Source organism: Thamnophis elegans, chromosome 3 (genome assembly GCF_009769535.1).
Source record: "Thamnophis elegans isolate rThaEle1 chromosome 3, rThaEle1.pri, whole genome shotgun sequence".
In the NCBI taxonomy this organism is placed as follows: domain Eukaryota; kingdom Metazoa; phylum Chordata; class Lepidosauria; order Squamata; family Colubridae; genus Thamnophis; species Thamnophis elegans.
The window spans coordinates 50,833,155-50,852,677 of record NC_045543.1 but is presented as its reverse complement, the minus strand read 5'-3'; positions in this window follow the sequence as shown (position 1 = coordinate 50,852,677).

Below are 19,523 nucleotides of genomic sequence, written 5' to 3'. Positions count from 1 at the left end.
GTCTCTTGCTTCTTTGTTATTTACCCCATCTTCCTGTAGACTCTCCAATTCATCTTCCTTAACCTTATATTCAAATAAAAATTTATGCAGATTTATGCAGAGATCAATTTAGGATCTAGCTCAAAATAATCTCACCAAACTTTCCCTTCTAGTAGGATTTAAGCAGTGTGGATCATTCCACATATTCAAATAGTAATTTACACAAGAATCAATTTGCATTCTGTCTCAAAATAATCTCCCCAAGCTTTCCCTTCTAATAGAGTTTAAACAATGTAGATCATTCCGCGTGAATTTTACCCTCGTCCCTTGCTTCTCTGATATTTACCACTACTTCCTGTAATCACTCCAAATAATCTTTCTTAACCTTATTTTCGGATAATAATTTACACAAGAGTCAGTTTGCCTTTTAACTCGAAATAATCTGATCAGGCTTTCGCTACCTCTCCACCTACCCCGCGTTACCCAGCTCCCTTCCTCCCAAACCAAAGTTCAGTGAAGTTACCATCTCCACTCTCTTCACTTTAAAGTCCTGGACAATTTAAATTAAAGTTCAAACATACAAGTCCCGTGAAATATGTGTTCAGCATCCGCTCCACGCAGTTCAGTCCCAATATCACACCACCAGTATCCAATTCCGCTTTTTCTACCGGAGAGAGACCGCAAACCCCCATTCAATCCACAACTTTGACAAATATTTTGGAATGTCTAATAGGAAAACATCGTAGTCTAGAGACTGAATGTCTTACAAATTGTTGGGTCTAGACAGGATTACCGTATCTTAAACCAGACAAATATTTTGAAGACATAGCTAAATCCTCGATCTCCGCTCTTCTGCTTCTCCGGAAGGGGGAGAGCTACACCCTCCGTCTTGCAACCATGTGGTCTGCTGCTTGCCTTCCCCTTCGCCTTGTCTTTCCTCTTTTCCGAGTGAGTCAGGAAGTCCCGCCTTCAAAGTCTTATAGTAGAAATCTCGAGCTTCCGAAACAGAATTGAGACGAAATCTTTGATTCTCAAATGTGACCGTGATGCCAGCTGGCGCATCCCATTTATACTGTATCTGGTGGTTTCTAAGCTCTTCAGTTAGGAAAGTATAGTCTATTTTTCCTTTTAACATCTGGGATGGTATTTCTTTGAAGACAATCAAATCCTGCCCATCAACTTGCAACCTATTATTGTAAAACTTTTGTATGATCGCATTTCTGGATTCTTTTGTGGAGAAATATATGATTATGTCCCTCGGGAGCTGTTGCTGTTCTGCTACCAACGAATTCTGGCGATAGATTTTTCGAATCTGCCAATCAAAATTAAATCCCGGGCTTCCCACCGCATGGCTGAAGGCCTCAACAAAAGTCTGTTTCAAATTCTCTCGCTCCTTTTCGCGCAATCCTCTGACTCTTATTGCAAATGCCTTCCTGTTAAAATTTATCATAACGAGCTGTTCTTGAGTATCTCTAATTTTTTGTTGAAGTGTTTGGATGTTAGTAGTCAAATTAGAATTAGCCTCCTCCAAGCTTTCCAATTTATTCTCCATTTCAGCGGTGTAATCTGTCAGAGCAGACATGGCTTCAAACGTATCCGCCTTCATTTTGGCAATCTTAATCTCTAGATTATCATATAACTCCAATACAAATTCTTTAATTTCCTGTTTAAAGTCATCAAGCATTTGAGAAAGAAATTCCTGTGTTAAGAAATCTCCAGTAGAGGGCGTAGGAGACAAGGGCAGCGATTTTGTAGCAGATTCTTTAAGCACATTCGTAGAAAGACGCTTCGGCTTTGACCTGGGAGCCATTATAAGTAAAAGCTAAAGATAAACAAATAAACAGCGTTCTCGCTCCCCTCAATTTCCAAAAAAAAAAAAATTTGTTTATAGATTTTGGGTAGTTAATGAGGAATAGTCTCCAGGAAGGTAGAGCCGGCTAAGTACATCCCCTATCAGTCACCAACGGAGAAAAATCGCCATTTTGTAACACGTTTGAACAAAGAAGCCTCTAGGACAAACGAGGCTGGTGTTTAAGATAGTAATAAAAGTAAAACCTCTCAGGGGTGGGACCCGCTCGTATTAATCATAAATAACTTCAAACAACTTTGCTTTGTCCTGAGGGGGGAGTCTCCTGTCTGGAGCTGCAAAAAAGGCAGCTGAGAAGAACTGGCTGGAGATAAGAGCTCAGCTAACGCTGGATCTAATCTCCGTCCACAGCCAAAAAAAAAGAAGGCTGTGAACTACGAATAGACCCTAGCCACTGAGCTTCTCCCTGCCCCTTTCTTGCCAAAAAGGGGTGATATCTTTGATCTTATTTAGATATACAGACCAGATCTCTGAGAGGAGCTCCGTTGAGCCCCTTTCGGCAACAGGCTCCGCCCCCGGAAGCCCTTTGTCCCCGCTATTGTTTATTATAAATTAATAAATAAATTTAGGAAAAACTAAAATATTAGCTATAAATATGAATACTAAACAAAAGGAAGAACTAGGAGGGACACTAGGTTGTGAAGTGGTCAAAAAAGTTAAATATCTTGGAGTCAATATTTTAACCTCAAACGGGAAATTATATAAGCATAATTATGAACCACTTTGGCATAGTATACAGATAGAGATGAAAAAATGGGAGAAATTGCACTTATCTTTGCTGGGCAGGATAGCAGCAGTATGGCATTTAGATCCTAAAAAGCTGGCTTCTATGTATCCGAATGTACAGCCTAAATGTTGGAGGTGTGGTTCTCTCGAGGCTACATATTATCATATATGGTGGACCTGCCAAGAGGCTAAGGCATTCTGGATAAAAATATGGTGGATTATGCAAAATATCTTTAAAAGAAGGATAAAGTTTACTCCTCAGTTATTTTTATTAGATATATGTACTGACTTTACAGTGGTAGAGACTAACTTGATTCTGCATCTAATAACGGCAGCAAGACTGTTGGTGGCGCAATACTGGAAGAAGGAAGACTTGCCTACAATTCAAGAATGGACATTGAAAGTCACAAATTTAGCTGAGATGGCTAAAATATCGGCATATCTTAAAGATCATTCAAATAAGAGATATAAACGAGATTGGAAAAAATGGATTGACTATATACAAAATAAATACGGGACCAAGAAATTCCAGTTAGCCTATGCTTAAGATCAGAAATAATTTAAATTGTTTAAAGTTAGCTCAGCAAGAAAAAGCTAAGGTCAATGCAGAATGTCATTAATTTCTTTGTTTCTTTTTTCTCAATAGATTTTAGACTGTGTTTGTTAAAAATCCATACCGTGTACGGGTTCTGGGAAGTCGGGGGGGGGAGGAAGAGGGGGGTTGGGGGTGGAGGGAGGGAGGGGCATACAAAAAAAATTGTACTTCGATGTTTTACTGATTGAGGAATGTTGAAATATTTGTGTTTTAAAAGAAATAAAACTTTTGAATATAAAAAAAAAACTAAAGAAAAAAAAAGTTTGAACACCCCTGGGGCGTTTTTTCCTAAAGGCTTAGGGCTGCAAGGGTCTTGTAACTTGACAGCTTTAAGACTTGCGTGCTTCAATGCCAGAGTTCCTGAGCCAACATTTTGGTTGCTAAGCAAGAGTGTTGTTAAGTGAGTTTCACCACATTTTACAAGTTGGCCACGCCCACCCAGTCACATGGCCGGCAAGCCTCTCCCACCCAGTCACATGGCCGACAATCCACTCCCACAAAGCAGGCCACACCTACAGAAGAGGTTCTAAAAAAAATTGAAATCCACCACTGGGCAGAAGGGTGAGATGAATAACCCTTCTAAGTTTATTTACAGCATTACCAACATGCATTGTGACGCTGTGGATCAATTAAAAAAAAAATCTCTCCAAAACAGGGTGGGGAGAGATTTAAAAAGAATGAAAACAACAGATGGTTTTATTTGTAGCAGGTAGAAAATTTTTCCATAGTTGTTGCACAGACCATGACTCTGTGTGTCTCTCTCCATTTGTGGTATTGGAAGTTAATTGTCCAGCATGAATTAATTAGTTTGGATTGAAACAAAGGCAGTGACTATGCATTTTTAAAAATACAATGTTCCAAATTTTATGTCATGAATTTAATAGGGTTTGTTGGGAAAATCTGTTTATTGTGTGCCCATGAATTTAAAAAAAAGAAATGTGTACACTAGAATTAAATCTAGCTTTTCTTTCAAAAGTGTTATAATTAATTTTAAATCCTTTTGAGTTTATGTAATTGGTCAGTTATGTATCTGCTAACAGCAAATATTTTAGTTTTAGGGGCTTATATAGTTCTTTCCCTAGATGAAGTCATAGGGTTTGGAAGCAATACATATTTTACCAGTATGAGCACCTATGCTCCGATTAGCATACTATGATTTATTATTGCACAACAGCTATTAGAATTTGCCAAAGGCAGCTTTTGTTATAAAGATGGAAAATGAAATTCAGCACTTCTGGGGTGACCAAGAATTAATCCCACCTTGAGTTCATAGATGCTTGCCTAGCATTCTTTGAAATCTAAAAACTGGTTCGATCAAATAGGATATTCCAGCTCTTTATTGCAATGTTCTTTGAATTTTCAATATGTATCCATAATTGAGCTATCTATTTAAGCTCCACCAACACTCTTTAAACATGATTAATAATTTAGAAATCTCAGATTTGTTTAACAATCAAATACAGGTTGTGGTTGACTTACAACCACAACTGAGGCCAAAGTCACATTTTTCATTGCTGTTGTAACTTTGAAAGGTCACTAAGTTGAGAGCTACCTGCACTTATTTTCAACTTATAACAATGAACGTGATTTTTTCATTAATGTAAAAGACACTGGGACACTGCAACCATCATAAATATGAACCAGTTGTCAAACACACAGTAAATCATGTGTGTAAATCATATGATCATGGGGATACCACAATGGTCATAAGTCACTTTTTTTCAGTACCGTTTTACCGTTTAGTACCGTTCAAACGGTCACTAAACAAACTGTCATAAGTCAAGGACTACCTGCATTGCCACAATCCTGAAGGATTCTACCAATGGCAAATTACAAAATCAAGAAATGTTTTAATTGGGTACCTTGCTACTGAGCATTTTTGATTCTATTCACTCAAAAACTTTAACAGATCTTTAACAGACTCTTTAAAAATTAATTGTTCTGAAGTATTAATTACTTTTTTGCCTGTTTTCTCTGAAACAAGCCAAACGTTTACCAACAATTTTTAAATTAGTGTTACCTAAAATGCTCAGGATCACAATGAAACCTTCATTCCAAAGAACTTCCCATATATCTTCTTGTTAAAGCTAGAAAATAATGTTAACTAAAGTTAAAACCAAGCACTTGCTAAGTTTTCAAAGGACTAAAATTAATCAATGAAATAAATTCAAAAGAATTTTAACACATATGGTTTGAGCTATCTTTTCATCCAACGGTCTCCAACTTCTCTTTGCGGACCAGCAGGGGGGAGAGGGGAACGGACACATGTACAAGCAGCTCCATTTGAACAAGTGACAGGCACATGCATACACCTCTCACACAAATGTGAGTGCACGCTTGCCTGCCTGCTGTGCAGTGGTGGGATTCAGCCAGTTCGCACCTATTCAGGAGAACCGGTTGGTGACTTTCTAAGCAGTTCGGAGAACCGGTTGTTGGAAGAAATCTCCTTTTGTTTTTTCCCCACTTTACAGGGCTAATCCTGTACGGAAGGCAGGAAGAAAACATTCTGGTGTTGTTTCTAGTCTAATTTTTATTGCCCTGCTTACAGAAATTGCCTCTTTGGTTAACCTTTATTACATTGTAACAGCTAAGGGGAAGCGCCCATTGACCTGAGTGACACTGAGTTGGCCACACCCACCCAGTCACAAGACTACCAAGCCACACCTACCCAGCTGGTCATTAGGGCAGAGGACCAGTTGTTAAATTATTTGAATCCCACCACTGCTGCTGTGTACGTAAGTGGAGTTGCATGCGCGCTCACCCATCACTTCCACGGCCCAGTTCTGAATGGGCCTCAGCCTGGGGATTGAAGAAAACCCTGTTTTAGGCTATCCATTGTTGATTTAACATTTGAATATGGTACTGAAAAGAGGGGTGGTGTGATAGCTCAGCAGCTAAGACTCTGGGCTAGTTGACTGGAAAAGCCTGCCGCCCAGGTTCAAGACCCAAGCACTATGCAATGGGTTGAGTTCCCATCCTTGCCTCAACGCCTGCCAATCTAACAGTTCAAAAGCACGCAATTGGGAGTAGATAAATAGGTACCACTGCCATACAAAGTTAACAGCCCTCTGTGATGTCATACTGGCCTCATGATGGCAAAAATATCTTCGGACAGCGTTGGCTCAATGGCTTTGAATGGAGATGAGCATGCCCCCTATAGTTGGCAATGACTAGTGGTGTAAAATCCACAGGGACTCATTTACCAAAAAGAGAATTATTTTAAAGATATAAATGTAATATTAAACAATATCCTGGAACATTTGAATTTGTCAGTCTATTAGAATTTTGGCTGCATCAGACTTTAGGAACAAGGAAAAGCAATGCATGGTTGGAATAAATTACAGCACCTACTATAAAATCTTGGACTTAAGAAATGTGTTCAGTTTTAGCCTTTGAACCAGCTCTTAATGGAAAAATGGATCAATATGATTTCAAGACATTCAGTCATAATTCAATTTGTTTTTAAAAAGGTAATTCACTTAGAATGGAATTGTATTATACAGATATGCTGTGATGCATTTTGTTTTACTTTCCTTTTAGAACGTGTGAATTTTTTTCTTTTATTACTTCTTCTTTTTCTTCTATTTTAATATATACAAGTCATAACAATATTTGTTAAAAAGATGGAGGGCAACAAGTTGAAGAAAACTGAAGATACCTTCAAGTATTGGAAGTTACTTGCATGCATTTAAGCTTCGTACAATTTAATTCTATATGTATCTTTAATAAAAATAATAATGAAGAAATAGCTCTATTTGACTCAGAATTAGATACACTTGAGTATGCTCATTTCAGAAATGAATTACCTAACAGGAAGAAGTGCATGTAAGTGTGCAATTTTTGACTCAGCTGCTGGGAATACACTTCATTAAACTCAGGGGGACATATAGGAGTATAATGAAAATCCAATTAGTTAAAGCCCTTTCTATGCAATCTGGCATGGACCTTATTTCTAAATAGATTTCCAAATGACATTGTGTACTTATTAGGAAGCAGCTACACTTGTGTGTGTGTGCATGTGTGTTGATTTGTGGATAGATCTGTTTAAAGATGACTTGATGGGTCACTAAGCTTCAATACTGGTGAAATTTAATTTTCCATCAAGTCAGTGGTGATTATTAGTGACCATGTAAATAGATTTTCTCTATTACGTTTGGTATCTTATGGTTATTTCAGATCTTCCAATGGGATATCTATTACCAATGAAACTGAGTCAGAATTTAACTTTAAACAAAGCAAACTTAGAAGTACTCTTGTAACATTTACGCTGGAATTTCTTGTATATAATTTCAGGTGTCTTGCTATTCAGCACCCAACAATGGGCAATTTTGGAGACCATAGCAGAATCTCGATCGCAGAAATCAAAAATTGCAGGGCTAACAGCAATAGCAATAGTACTTAGATTTATATACCGTTTCATACTGCTTTATTATATAGCAATAGCAATAGCAGTTAGACTTATATACCGCTTCATAGGGCTTTCAGCCCTTTCTAAGCGTTTTACAGAGTCAGCATATTGCCCCCACAGTCTGGGTCCTCATTTTACCCACCTCGGAAGGATGGAAGGCTGAGTTAACCCTGAGCCGGTGAGATTTGAACCGCTGAACTGCAGCTAACAGTCAGCTGAAGTGGCTGCAGTACTGCACTCTAACCACTGCGCCACCTCGGCTCTATCCCTCTCTAAGCAGTTTACAGAGTCAGCATATGGCCCCCAACAATCTGAATCCTCATTTTACCCACCTCGGAAGGATGGAAGGCTGAGTCAACCTTGAGCCAGTCAGGATCGAACTGCTTGCAGTTGGCAGAATTAGCCTGCAATACTGCATTCTAACCACTGTGCCACCACGGCTAAGGGACAAATCCATATTACTAACCAAAGAAGTTAAAGAGAAGGTATTTTGGAACTAAGGAAATAGAACGTTGGTCTTACCTGAACGTGTCTTTTAAGAGGAGGGGAGGGAGTGGTCACCTGTGGGTATTCTCAAAGCCTGATTGGTCCAAAGACTGAGAGCAAAGCCTTAAATACTGGTGCCTTCCAATCCTGGCCCAGATTCTTGAAGTCGAACGGTACAACTGAAACAACAAAAAAAAAAAACAACCAACCCCCCCCCCCCGGGACCACCCGGGACCTCCCCTTGGCCCCAACAGAACACAACTCAGGGTGAGTCGTGACCACTCCCTCCCCTTCTCTTAAAAGGCACGTTTAGGTAAGACCAACGTTTTTTCCAGAGGAGGGGAGGGAGTGGTCAACTGTGGGACATACCCAAGCTATAGTCCCAGGGAGGGAGAACAAGAAACCACTAGGACCCAAGGGGAGCATCAGCCGCCACCCTCTGCAAGACTCTCCGACCGAACGACACGTCCGCAGACGCGAAGGCATCCAGATGATAATGTCGGATGAAAGGCGTCAGAGAAGCCCAAGTAGCTGCACGACAGATGCCCTCAAACTGGGCCCTCTTGGCCCACGCCGCCATGGTTGCGGCACTCCTGGTAGAATGGGCCGTGATTCCCAACAGGGCAGGACGACCTGAAGCCCCGTAAGCTTCCACAATGGCCTGATGCAGCCAACGGCCGATGGTAGCTGAGGACACCCTAGAACCCAGCGTCCCCGGCTGGAACGAAACAAACAAGGCCTCCAACCTACGGACCCCCTCGGTCTGCCGGAGGTAGATCCGCAGAGCGCGGCAGACGTCCAACCGATGCCAGAGCCTCTCCCTGTCATTGGCCGGACTTGGGCAAAGGTCAGGCAGGACGATCTCCTGGGCCCTATGAAAGGGAGTATTCACCTTCGGGATGAAGGTAGGATCAAGGCGAAGCACCACCCTGTCCTGGTGAAAATGGCAAAGGTCGTCCCTGGAAGACAGGGCGCCTAGTTCTGAAATACATCAGGCGGAGGTAACCGCGACCAGGAAGGCCACCTTCAGAGACAAGAACCATAGATGAACACTGGAGAGGTTCGAACGGGGCCCCTGTCAAGGCCCTGAGCACCAGGGAAAGATCCCACGTGGGGAACCTGTGGATGGGGGGAGGCCTGAGATTAGCCGCCCCCTTCAGAAAATGCTTGATCAGGGAGATTCCGGTGACGTCATTGGCTATGGCGGCAGGCTTGGAGATTGCTCCGAAGCCTTGCTGACAAATCAGGGGTCTGGCGGCATAGAGAGCTGTCGTTCGCTGTCTTGGAGGGACTCAGCGAAGAATAGAGGTGCTTCTCTGCAGGCGGGGGGAAGTGCAATCTCCTCGGCTAAACAGAGGCTCTGCATCGATCCCAGACTTCTGGAGAGGGACGCGTGAGCTGTCCCAGCCATGACACAGCACTTTTGTCTGGCATAAGATTTTTGGAGTGAATCTGGACGCCCTAACTTTTCTTGAAGAGTAAGTTGGAGTTACTATTTGGTTACTGCATCTCTGGCAATCTTTTTTTTCTCTTTGATGGGACTTTTAGCGGCAATTAAGACAAACAGGAGTAAATGAACTAACAATTGAAGACGGATTTACATTATAAAGAGTCTTTGAAGGCGGCTTAGGTTGGTGGAAACAGAAGAGGGAAGCTTTTTTCTACCCAGAGGCATAGCTGAGAATACTCAGCGAATCTGCTCTGCTTGCTATTAAGACCTTTGGAAAACTTTTGCTGAGTAACCAGCGAACTTGCTCTCTTGCTATTAAGACCTTTGGAAAACTTTTGTGCTGAGGCTCCACGTGAGACAGTCAATATTATATTCACCGTGTGCATTGTTTTCTCTTTTCTCCTTTTGGAATTGATGTTGGATACTTGAAAGCGGAACACTTCGAGTTGAACCTTTCTTCTTTTTTATTCTCTCCTCTTTGAGGTCTGTTTTTTCTTTTTTTCTTTCTGTGTTGATGTATTTGCCTCCCCCTCTTTCCTTTCTTCCTGATATGAGCCCCTTCCTGTACTTTTTTTAGACCTTTCTATGGGACTTTATTTACATATAATTTTCGGTATAGATAGCAGCAAAATAAGTTGGAACATTGCTCAAACTGGTAGCAGATAGCTTATGAAGCAGTGGGATATTCTTAACTTAATTGATATGAGCTGGGCAAAGGTGGGAAAAAAAACCTCGACATTACCTACTCAGCCGTCCCCATCTTCAACTCCTCCAATATCACACAGAACTTTAGACAATATGGCTGGGGTAGAGAAGGCACCCACATTGCAAAGTATACAGACAACTTTGCTATCGATACAAAATAATATTGCTAGGAATCAAGAGACCACCGAAAAATCCCTGGCCGACATCAAAAATGAAATGGGAGACATGAGGGGTGAACTGAAACAGTTGAATTTACAGCAAAAGGAGATTTGGGCAAAAATGGAGAAACAGGAGGGTCAAATTCAAGAGTTAGGAGTAAAAATGAAGGAAAGTGAAGAGAATATGGCAAGGTGGGAAATGAGGCAGCTACATATTAATAGAAGGTTGGAAGATGAGATTGCTATGTTGGAATTAGAAAAGTCAGCCTTCTTTCTCAGATTTCAAAATATCCCAGAGGAAAGAGGGGAGAAACTGAAAGAAATCATGGTGGAGATGATTGCAGGGATCGCCCAGAAAGATAAATTGTTGATACAGAGCAACATCGATGACGTATATAGAGTCTATACTTCTTATACTAGGAGACAGAAACTGCCACGTGAAGTGCACGTGAGGTTTACTAAGCGATCCCTGAGGGAAGAAATTTACCAGAAGGCACGTGATCAGAATACCATGTGTGCGGGGGAGATGGTCATAGTACTAAAACAGATACCAAAAAGAGTGAGGGAAAGGAGGCAGAAATATCAGGACCTAACAACACAACTGAGAAAACTTCAGGTGATGTATAGGTGGCTTTTCCCAGAAGGGTTATCTTTTTTCTGGCAAGGCCAGAGTTTTCGGATTGAATCATTGCAAGATGCGCAAGACTTTATCGAAAGCCAGCTGAAGAAGGGAACTCAGAATAACGAGGGAGAACTGGACAATAAGAGCCAAGGAAAGGAGCGAAAGAATAGTGTCCCGGGAGATGAGAAAGGGGGAAATGAGAAACAAAGCAGAGATGAGAGACCGCAAACGAGTCAGACAACAAAAGCTAAAGCCTTAAACAAATAAACATGGCGGATGAACTTCGCTTAATCTCCTTAAATATAAATGGTTTGAATTCACTAAGAAAGAGAAATAAAATACTAAATGCTTTACGGAAAAAGAATTGTGATTTGACATGCTTGCAAGAAGTACATATAGCGAACCACCAGCAAAATGTGTTGAATTACCCCCGGCTGGGTATAATGTATACAAGCTTAGCAGATGAAAAGAAAAGGGGCATTGTGTTGTATGTTAAAGACCATATCGATTCTAAATTGGTGTATACGGATGGGGAGGGTAGAATCTTAATGGTCGAATTGAAATTTGGTCGATATAAAATCTTGCTGGTGGCCATATACGCACCGAATGACAACCAAAGTACCTTCTTTAGAAGGTTGCATTTAAAAATTGCAGAGTTAGGCTATGATCATATTTGTGTGGTGGGTGACTATAACGCGGTGGCAGATAGGACAATGGATTACAACCCAGGAAACATCCAAAAGGGGGGGAAATTAAGAGAAAGGAGGAGAGTTCTCCCCAAAACCTTTGAAGACATGAGGGAGGAATATGAATTAAAGGATGTATGGCGTGAACTCCACCCACAGAAACAACAATTTACTTTCTTTTCACATAGACACCAATCCTGTTCTAGGATCGACATGGCCTGGTTGACACCAGAAATTGGGGACTTGATTAAGGAAGCAGCAATTGAGGTCAACACCTGGGCCGATCACAATCCACTCTTATTGGTGTGGAAGGGAGTAAGGCAGGGGAGGAAGAGAAGGTGGATGATGAATACAGAGATAGTGAAAGAACAAGAATTTCAGCAAATGTTTAAAAGGGAAATGAGGTTTTTTTTTGAAGAAAATAGGAAAGGAGTAACCCCACAAATACTTTGGGATACGGCCAAGGCTTATATGAGAGGCCTAGCTATTAAACATACAATAGGTACCCACAGGAAAAAATTAGAAGAGAGGGCAAAATGGGTAACTAAACTGGAGGTGGTAGAAAAAGCCTTGCAACAGAACCCACTAGACGACAGGAAAAAAGAAGAAATGGCTAGAATTAAGCATGGGATCTCTCTTTTAGACCAGGAGGATGTCGCCCGAAAACTTAGGGGGATTAAGCAAAACTTTTTTGAGCATGCTAACAAACCGGGTCGCTGGCTCTCTTATAGACTTCGAAAAGAAAGAGAGAGCAGACGTATAGCTCAACTGCAGAATAGTAAAGGGGAATTAGTAGAAACCAAGGGGGAGAAACAGGAAATTATCCAAGGCTTTTTTCAGCAACTATATAGTAGGGAAGAAGTTTCTGAGGTCCAAATTAAGGAATTTTTAGATAATGCAAATCTACCCAAGATCTCAAATGAAGCAAAAGGGGTACTGAACCAAAAGATAACATTAGAGGAACTAGAAAAGGCAGTTAAAAAAATGGGAAACAACAAAACTCCTGGCATGGATGGTTTGCCAGTTGAAATCTATAAATCTTTTTTGGAAATTTTAGGACAGGAGATGATAGCAATATTTAATGCTGTCTTGACGGATTCTATTGCACCGAAATCATGGGCCGAGGCTTATATAACCCTTTTGCCTAAAGTTGGAGCTGACCGTACCCAAATTAAAAACTATAGGCCCATTTCACTTTTGAATGTGGATTATAAAATCTTTGCAGCTATATTGGCAGATAGACTCAAATTTTTCCTTAACAAATTTATACACTCTGATCAGAATGGCTTCCTGCCATCAAGGCATTTGAAAGACAATGTCAGAATTATTTTGGATGCCTTAGAATATTATGAAGCTCGGCCAGATAAGCAAGTGGCCTTTATGTTTCTTGACGCACAAAAGGCTTTTGATCGGGTAAATTGGAATTTTATGTTGTCACAACTAGAAAACATGAAGTTTGGAGAAAGTTTTTTAAATGCAATTCGGGCAATTTATGTACGACAAACCACGACAATATTGGTAAACGGAGAAGAGGCGGGTGACATTGTGATTGGTAAAGGCACAAGACAAGGATGCCCGCTTTCCCCCCTACTGTTTATCCTCACATTAGAACCCCTTCTTAGAATAGTGAGAAGCGATACACAAATTAAAGGGTTACGAGTTAAAGCTCAGGAATTCAAGGTCCAGGCTTTCGCCGATGACCTTGTTTTTATCCTGGAGGACCCTATGGCGTCTGGGATACAACTTTTACGTAAAATAGAGGAGTACGGTAGGATAGCGGGGCTACGTATAAACAAAGAGAAGACAAAACTGTTAATTAAAAATATGACTCTGAACCAGAAAAGGGAAGTACAAAGCCTGTTAGGAATCAACATGGCCCACAAAATACAATATTTGGGAATTTGGCTGACGGAGAGATGTTCCTCTATCAAGGTAGATAACTATATGAAATTACTACAACAGGTATCCAAAGATATGACTAATTGGAGTAGCAAACAATTGTCTCTGATGGGCAGGATCGCGACAGTCAAGACATATGTATTACCAAAATTTTTGTTTTTGTTTCAAACGGCACCAACTAAATTGGACAAAATTTTTTTTAAATCCTTGGAGACAATAGTGACACAGTTTATATGGCAAGGCAAGAAAGCACGAATCAAAGCCCAAACTTTACAAAAACGCAGAGAACTGGGAGGCTTCGGAGTACCCAACTGGGAAGCATACTATAACGCAGCAATCATGACATGGGTGAAAGATTGGGTGATGTTGAATAGAAGGCGCCTATTGGCTATAGAGGGACATGACCTCCCCCAGGGATGGCATGCCTCCCTCTGGCAAGAAAGAGACACCCCCCATAGGTACTTCATGGGACATTATATTCGGAATATTTTGATGGGGGTCTGGGAAAAAATGAGGAAAAAATATTATCTTAGGGTTCCGTGTTGGTTGGCACCATTAGAGGCCTTAACGCATCCGAGTTTATTTAATTGGACAAGAAACATAACATATAAAGATATCATGACAGAAGAGGGCAACATAAAAACAAAGATGGAATTAGAGCAACAGGGCAGGAATTTGGAATGGTGGGAATATTTACAGGTTAGAAACAGGTTTAAAAGTGATAAGGCACGTTTCGGGATCTACCCAAACCCTCAGGGGCTAGATAAGATCTTGTTTGGTGGAGACAAAAAATGTTATCGAAGATCTACCAATTTTTGACCTGCCAAGATACTAATGAAGAGATGGACAAAAGCCTTCTAACAGTATGGGAGAGAAACCTAGGTTATGAAATTGAAATGGGCAAATGGTGGGATCTATGGAGTAAGACCATTAAACTTACAACATCCACTGCATTCAAAGAAAACATATACAAGATGGTTTATAGGTGGCACTTCCCCCCAACGAGGTTAGCTAAGATGTTTCCTGGGTTATCTCCATTGTGTTGGAAATGTGGAAGAAAGGATGGCACATTCTACCATATTTGGTGGTCCTGTACTGAGGCCACGAAATATTGGAAAAGGATTAAAAAATGGTTAAAAGAGGTTACCGGGGCAAACATTGAATGGAGACCTGAGAACCTGTTACTAAGCATCAAACCAGATAACATAAGCAGTTCAATATGGCATTTGAGCCTGCATATAATTGTGGCCGCAAGAATAACCTATGCACAATTTTGGAAATCCACCACTATACCGCCGGAAGATGCATTAATTAAAAAGATCTACGAATGTGCAGAAATGGACAGAATGACGGGTTGGCTGAGGGACAAAGGAGAAACAGAACATTATCTTAGCTGGAACCTATGGTATATGTGGGCGACTAGGAGAACAGCAGGGACTTAAAATGGGGAAAGTTAACATAGGTACTGTAATAGATCCCTGAATCTTGCAATGAGAAGATGTGGCTTAGAGACCTAATAATGAGGAAAGAAAGAAAAACTGGGCTGTGAATGACTGTCACCGTGGGGGGGGGAGGGGGGGTTGTATGTCTAAAACGGCATTTGTATCTGTATGTTTTACTTTATATTGTTATGTATGATTTGTCTTGCTTATGTCGTTGTATTTATGTCGCTGTATTGTTTTTTTCTGTTTTTTAAAGGTAATAATGTTTAATAAAAATTATATTTTAAAAAAAAAAAACAAACAAACGCTTGATCAGGGAAACATGGGAGAGGGAAGAAGGATCGAAGACAAAGTTGCCACCTGGCGGCGCAAAGTATTCTGCGAAAGTCCGCTTTCAAGGTCCTTCTGAAGGAAATGCAAGACGTTAGTAATGGTGGCCCTATCGTGAGAAATGCCCAAAGGAGAGCACCACCGGACAAAGGCCGTCCAGGTGGAATTGTAAATGCAGGTTGTCAATGGACGCCGAGACGCCTCGATGGTACAAATGACCCCGGAGGACAGATTAGCCCCCATTAGAAGCCACTGTTCAAGAGCCAGGCAGTCAGATGGAGCCACTGGGGCTCCAGGTGAACCAGAGCCCCCTGCAGCAAGACCACGTCCCCCCGCGGAATCCTCCACGGAGGGGCCACCGACAGCTGGACCAGGTCCGCGAACCAGGGTCTCCTGGGCCAATAGGGGGCCACCACAATGACCAGGGCCCTCTCCGCCACCACCTTCTTGACAGTCCCCAGGACGAGGGGAATGGGAGGGAATGCATAGAGAAGGCCCGGGGGCCACCGGCTCCTGAGGGCGTCCATTCCCTCTGCTGACCTGGACTGGAAACGGGTGAAAAACCGAGGAAGTTGGGAGTTCGCAGGCGATGCAAATAGATCCACCAGAGGAGTTCCAAACCTCTGACAGATCCGCCGAAACAGCGACGGGTGGAGCTGCCACTCGCCATTGTCCAGAGTCGCCCACCTGGACGTTGGATAGCCCAAAAATGTGTTCCAACACCAAGAACAGCAGGTGTCCCTCCGCTCAGGTGCCCAGTCGCAGAGCCTCAAGCCAGAGGGCCCACGAGTGGGTCCCCCCTTGACGATTGATATGGGCCTTGATGGCCACATTGTCTGTCAGGAGAAGCACGTGATGCCCCTCCACCGAGGACTGAAAGTGATGCAGAGCCAGGAGTGCGGCCTTCAGCTCCAGCCAATTTATGTTGTGGCGGAGATCCGAGGCCGTCAACCTGCCCTGAGCCATCCGAGAACCCACCAGGGCCCCCCACCCGAACAGACTCGCATCTGTGGTGACCGTCACCCTGTCCGGCTCCCAGAAGCAGCAGCCCCACTGAATGGCCGGGGAAAGCCATGACGCCAGAGAGACCTGGACCCCCGCCGGGAGATGGAGGGTCCGAAGAGAATTGCTCAACCGCCCCCTCTGAAAGGGGATGAGGTCCCACTGAAGAGGCCGAAGGTGAAGCCTGGCCAATGGGACAATCCCGATGCAAGAGACCATCTTGCCCAATAACTGTGATAGAGAGAGGATGGAAGCAAACCGCCTTCAGCGAACGCTTTCTGCCAGTTGACGAAGGCTGCTCTGACTTTACTGGGACAGACTCACCACCCCCGACATGGAGTCTATGACAGTCCCCAGGTGGAGAATACGCGTGGAGGGGAAAGATGGCTTTTGGCAAAGTTCACTGAAAAGCCCAGACGCTGAAGGCTCCGAATGGTGAGCCGAAGGTCCGAGATGGCCTGAGGGAGAGACCCCGTCTGAACCAAGACATCGTCCAAATAACATTGGAGACGCACTGGAATGGTGCGCAGGTGGGCCACCAGGGCCGCCAGAACCTTCGTGAAGGTCCGGGGAGCCGAGGCCAGTCCGAAAAGAAGAGCCCTGTACTGGTAGTGGTGGGCCCCGTGCGAGAACCTCAGGAACCGGCGGTGAACGGGCAGAATAGGTATGTGAAGATAGGCCTCCGTGAGGTCCACGGAGGCCAGGAAGTCCCCTTTCCTGATGCCCTGAACGATAGATTTGAGGGAGGACATTTTGAAACGCCTGTACACCAGGAACCTGTTCAGGCGCTTGAGGTCTAGAATCGCCCTCCCGCCCCCTGTGTTCTTCGGAACTACGAATAGATTGGAGTAGTGGCCCAGGCCTCGTTCCCCTAGAGGAACTGCCTCCACCGCCCGAATGTTGAGAAGGTGGGCAATCGCCGCTCCCGGCTCTGAGACGGAGGGAACGACCTGAAGAGGTTTGGAGGGGTGGAGAGAAACTCTAACCTGAGACCGTGACGAACCGTGGCTTGGACCCAAGCATCCAACGTGATTTCGTCCCATTGATCCGTATAGAGGGAGAGGCGGCCGCCGATGGGACGACTCGGGTTCGAGTCACTTCCCCCAGCAATAGGGACGGCCGCCTCCTCCACGAAAGGGCCACCTGGACTGTTTCTGGAAACTATTCCTGTCCTGAAAGGATGACCCGGGGAACTGCCTATCAGATTAGAAAGAAGAAAAACGCTGGTTATAGCCGTAATCCGCAAACCTATACCTTTGTCTACGGAAAGGGCGTGACTTAGTCTCGGGCTTCTTAGCATTAAAAGAAAGAACCTTCTTCTTGTCCTTATCCTCTACTAGGATGGGGACAAGGGCCTCCCCGAAAAGATTGGGCCCCTTGAAGGGGGCGGCTGCCAAATCCCATTTTGCCTTGTTATCCATCTGCCAGTGACGCAGCCAAAGGAGCCTACGAGAGGTGACAGAGGTGGCCAAGGCACCGGAAGCAAATTTGACCGTGTCCAGGGTTGCATCAGCTGAGAACTGGCAGGCCGCCATGATCTTAAAGAGATCCTGGTGGAGCCCGCTCGTCCTGAATGGGAATGTGCTCCTGGAGCTTCTTAAGCCACATGACAGTAGCGCGGTTAAAGGAGGCCGAGGCCGCGGACTTGATAGCCCATGCTGTGGCATTAAAATTCTTCTGCAAGGTAAGCTCTGCACGCTTATCCTCTGGCTTCATCTTATTTGCCGCGTCGCCCAATACCACCGGAAAGGAGGAAACAAGGGCGGCCACCGGGGTGTCAATGGCTGGCAGCTGAATGGCTTGAGCAAAGGTTTGCTCCATGTTATAGTGCCGGCAGTCATTACTCCCAGGAGCCGAAAAATTGGAGGGGCGAGCCCACTGATTGGTCAAGACCTCCAGAAACAGGGGAGGAGCTGGAACCTCCTCCTTGTTAGTGGCCATGGCAGAGAACATGGCCATGTCAGGATCCCTGGGGGGGGCACTGAAGGATCCCCCATTCCTACCTTGGTGGTCTGCCTTGCCTTGTCCAAGAGAATCTTGAACATGGCTGGAAGAAAGAGGCCCTTAGAAGAGGGCTCGTCTGGAAGACCCGCATTCTCATCATCTGAGAAGCCCATGTCCTGGAGGTTCTCCCCCCCCCCCCAAGATTGAAGCTTCGCTAACCATGGAAGGAGAGGACACCCGATACTGGGACCTGCCTAGCCCCCCATGCCTGGGAGAAAGGGAGCCCTTGTCCCGCTGGGCAATGCCCCGTGAGATGGCTGCAGAAATAAGCCTTTTAATCCCTTCAGGGAGGTTATCCAAATCCTCTACATCCCCATAAGCAGAACTAGGCCCCTGAGGCGCCAACCTGCGAGAGGTACCCCTAGACGTACCCTCCAAAGGATCACCTGAAGGGGAAGGGGAACTCCTCCTCCTGGAATAGGCCCGAATCCTGTCGGGGGAGCTCAAGGAAGAAGCAGGGCTAAACCCCCTAGGGGAAGACCTGCTGGAAATAGGCCCGAGGGGGGACCTGGACCTGGACCTGTCTCGGGATGAAGGCCTGGCTGACTGGGCCTGCCTTTCTGCCTTGGCAAACGTCTTCTCAATCGCCCTATGCCACCTGGCTGGTGGATGACCTAGGAGAGCGCTGGGCAGCCAAGGATCACGGGGGAACCCCCTGCCCCACCTCCTGCTCTAGGGCTTTCTTGCCCCTAATCGAGCCCACCACCTGGCCCTGGGGAATCTCCGCTCCCTCGTCCATAGCCCACTCACGTGTCCAACAAAGGCAGCAGGAACACAGGCCTCCGAAGGTCCCAGTGGGACCAGGGCCTAAAGGCCTGTGGGGGAACTAGGCCAAAAAGTCCCTTGCCAGGCCTCACCCACAAAGTAGGCCGAAGTAAAGGCCCCGCGCACGTGGCAACCTCCAAAATGGCCACCTGAACTCCGTGCGCGGGCAAAAAGGCCGGCAACTAGATCAAGCGGCTCAGCCGGGCTTCCAGGAACCGGCACCGCACTAATCAGAGTTGGGGAGAGCCATGTGGCACCCAGGCACGCTCTCCTCACCCCCGTTCATCCCCCTCAGCAGCAAGATAAATATTGATGGAGCGGCAGCCGCCCGGAGCGATCAGCTGTTCCGCAGGCGGCTTGTGTGCTCCACGCGGCGCCGAAGCCACTGCTGCCGCCTAT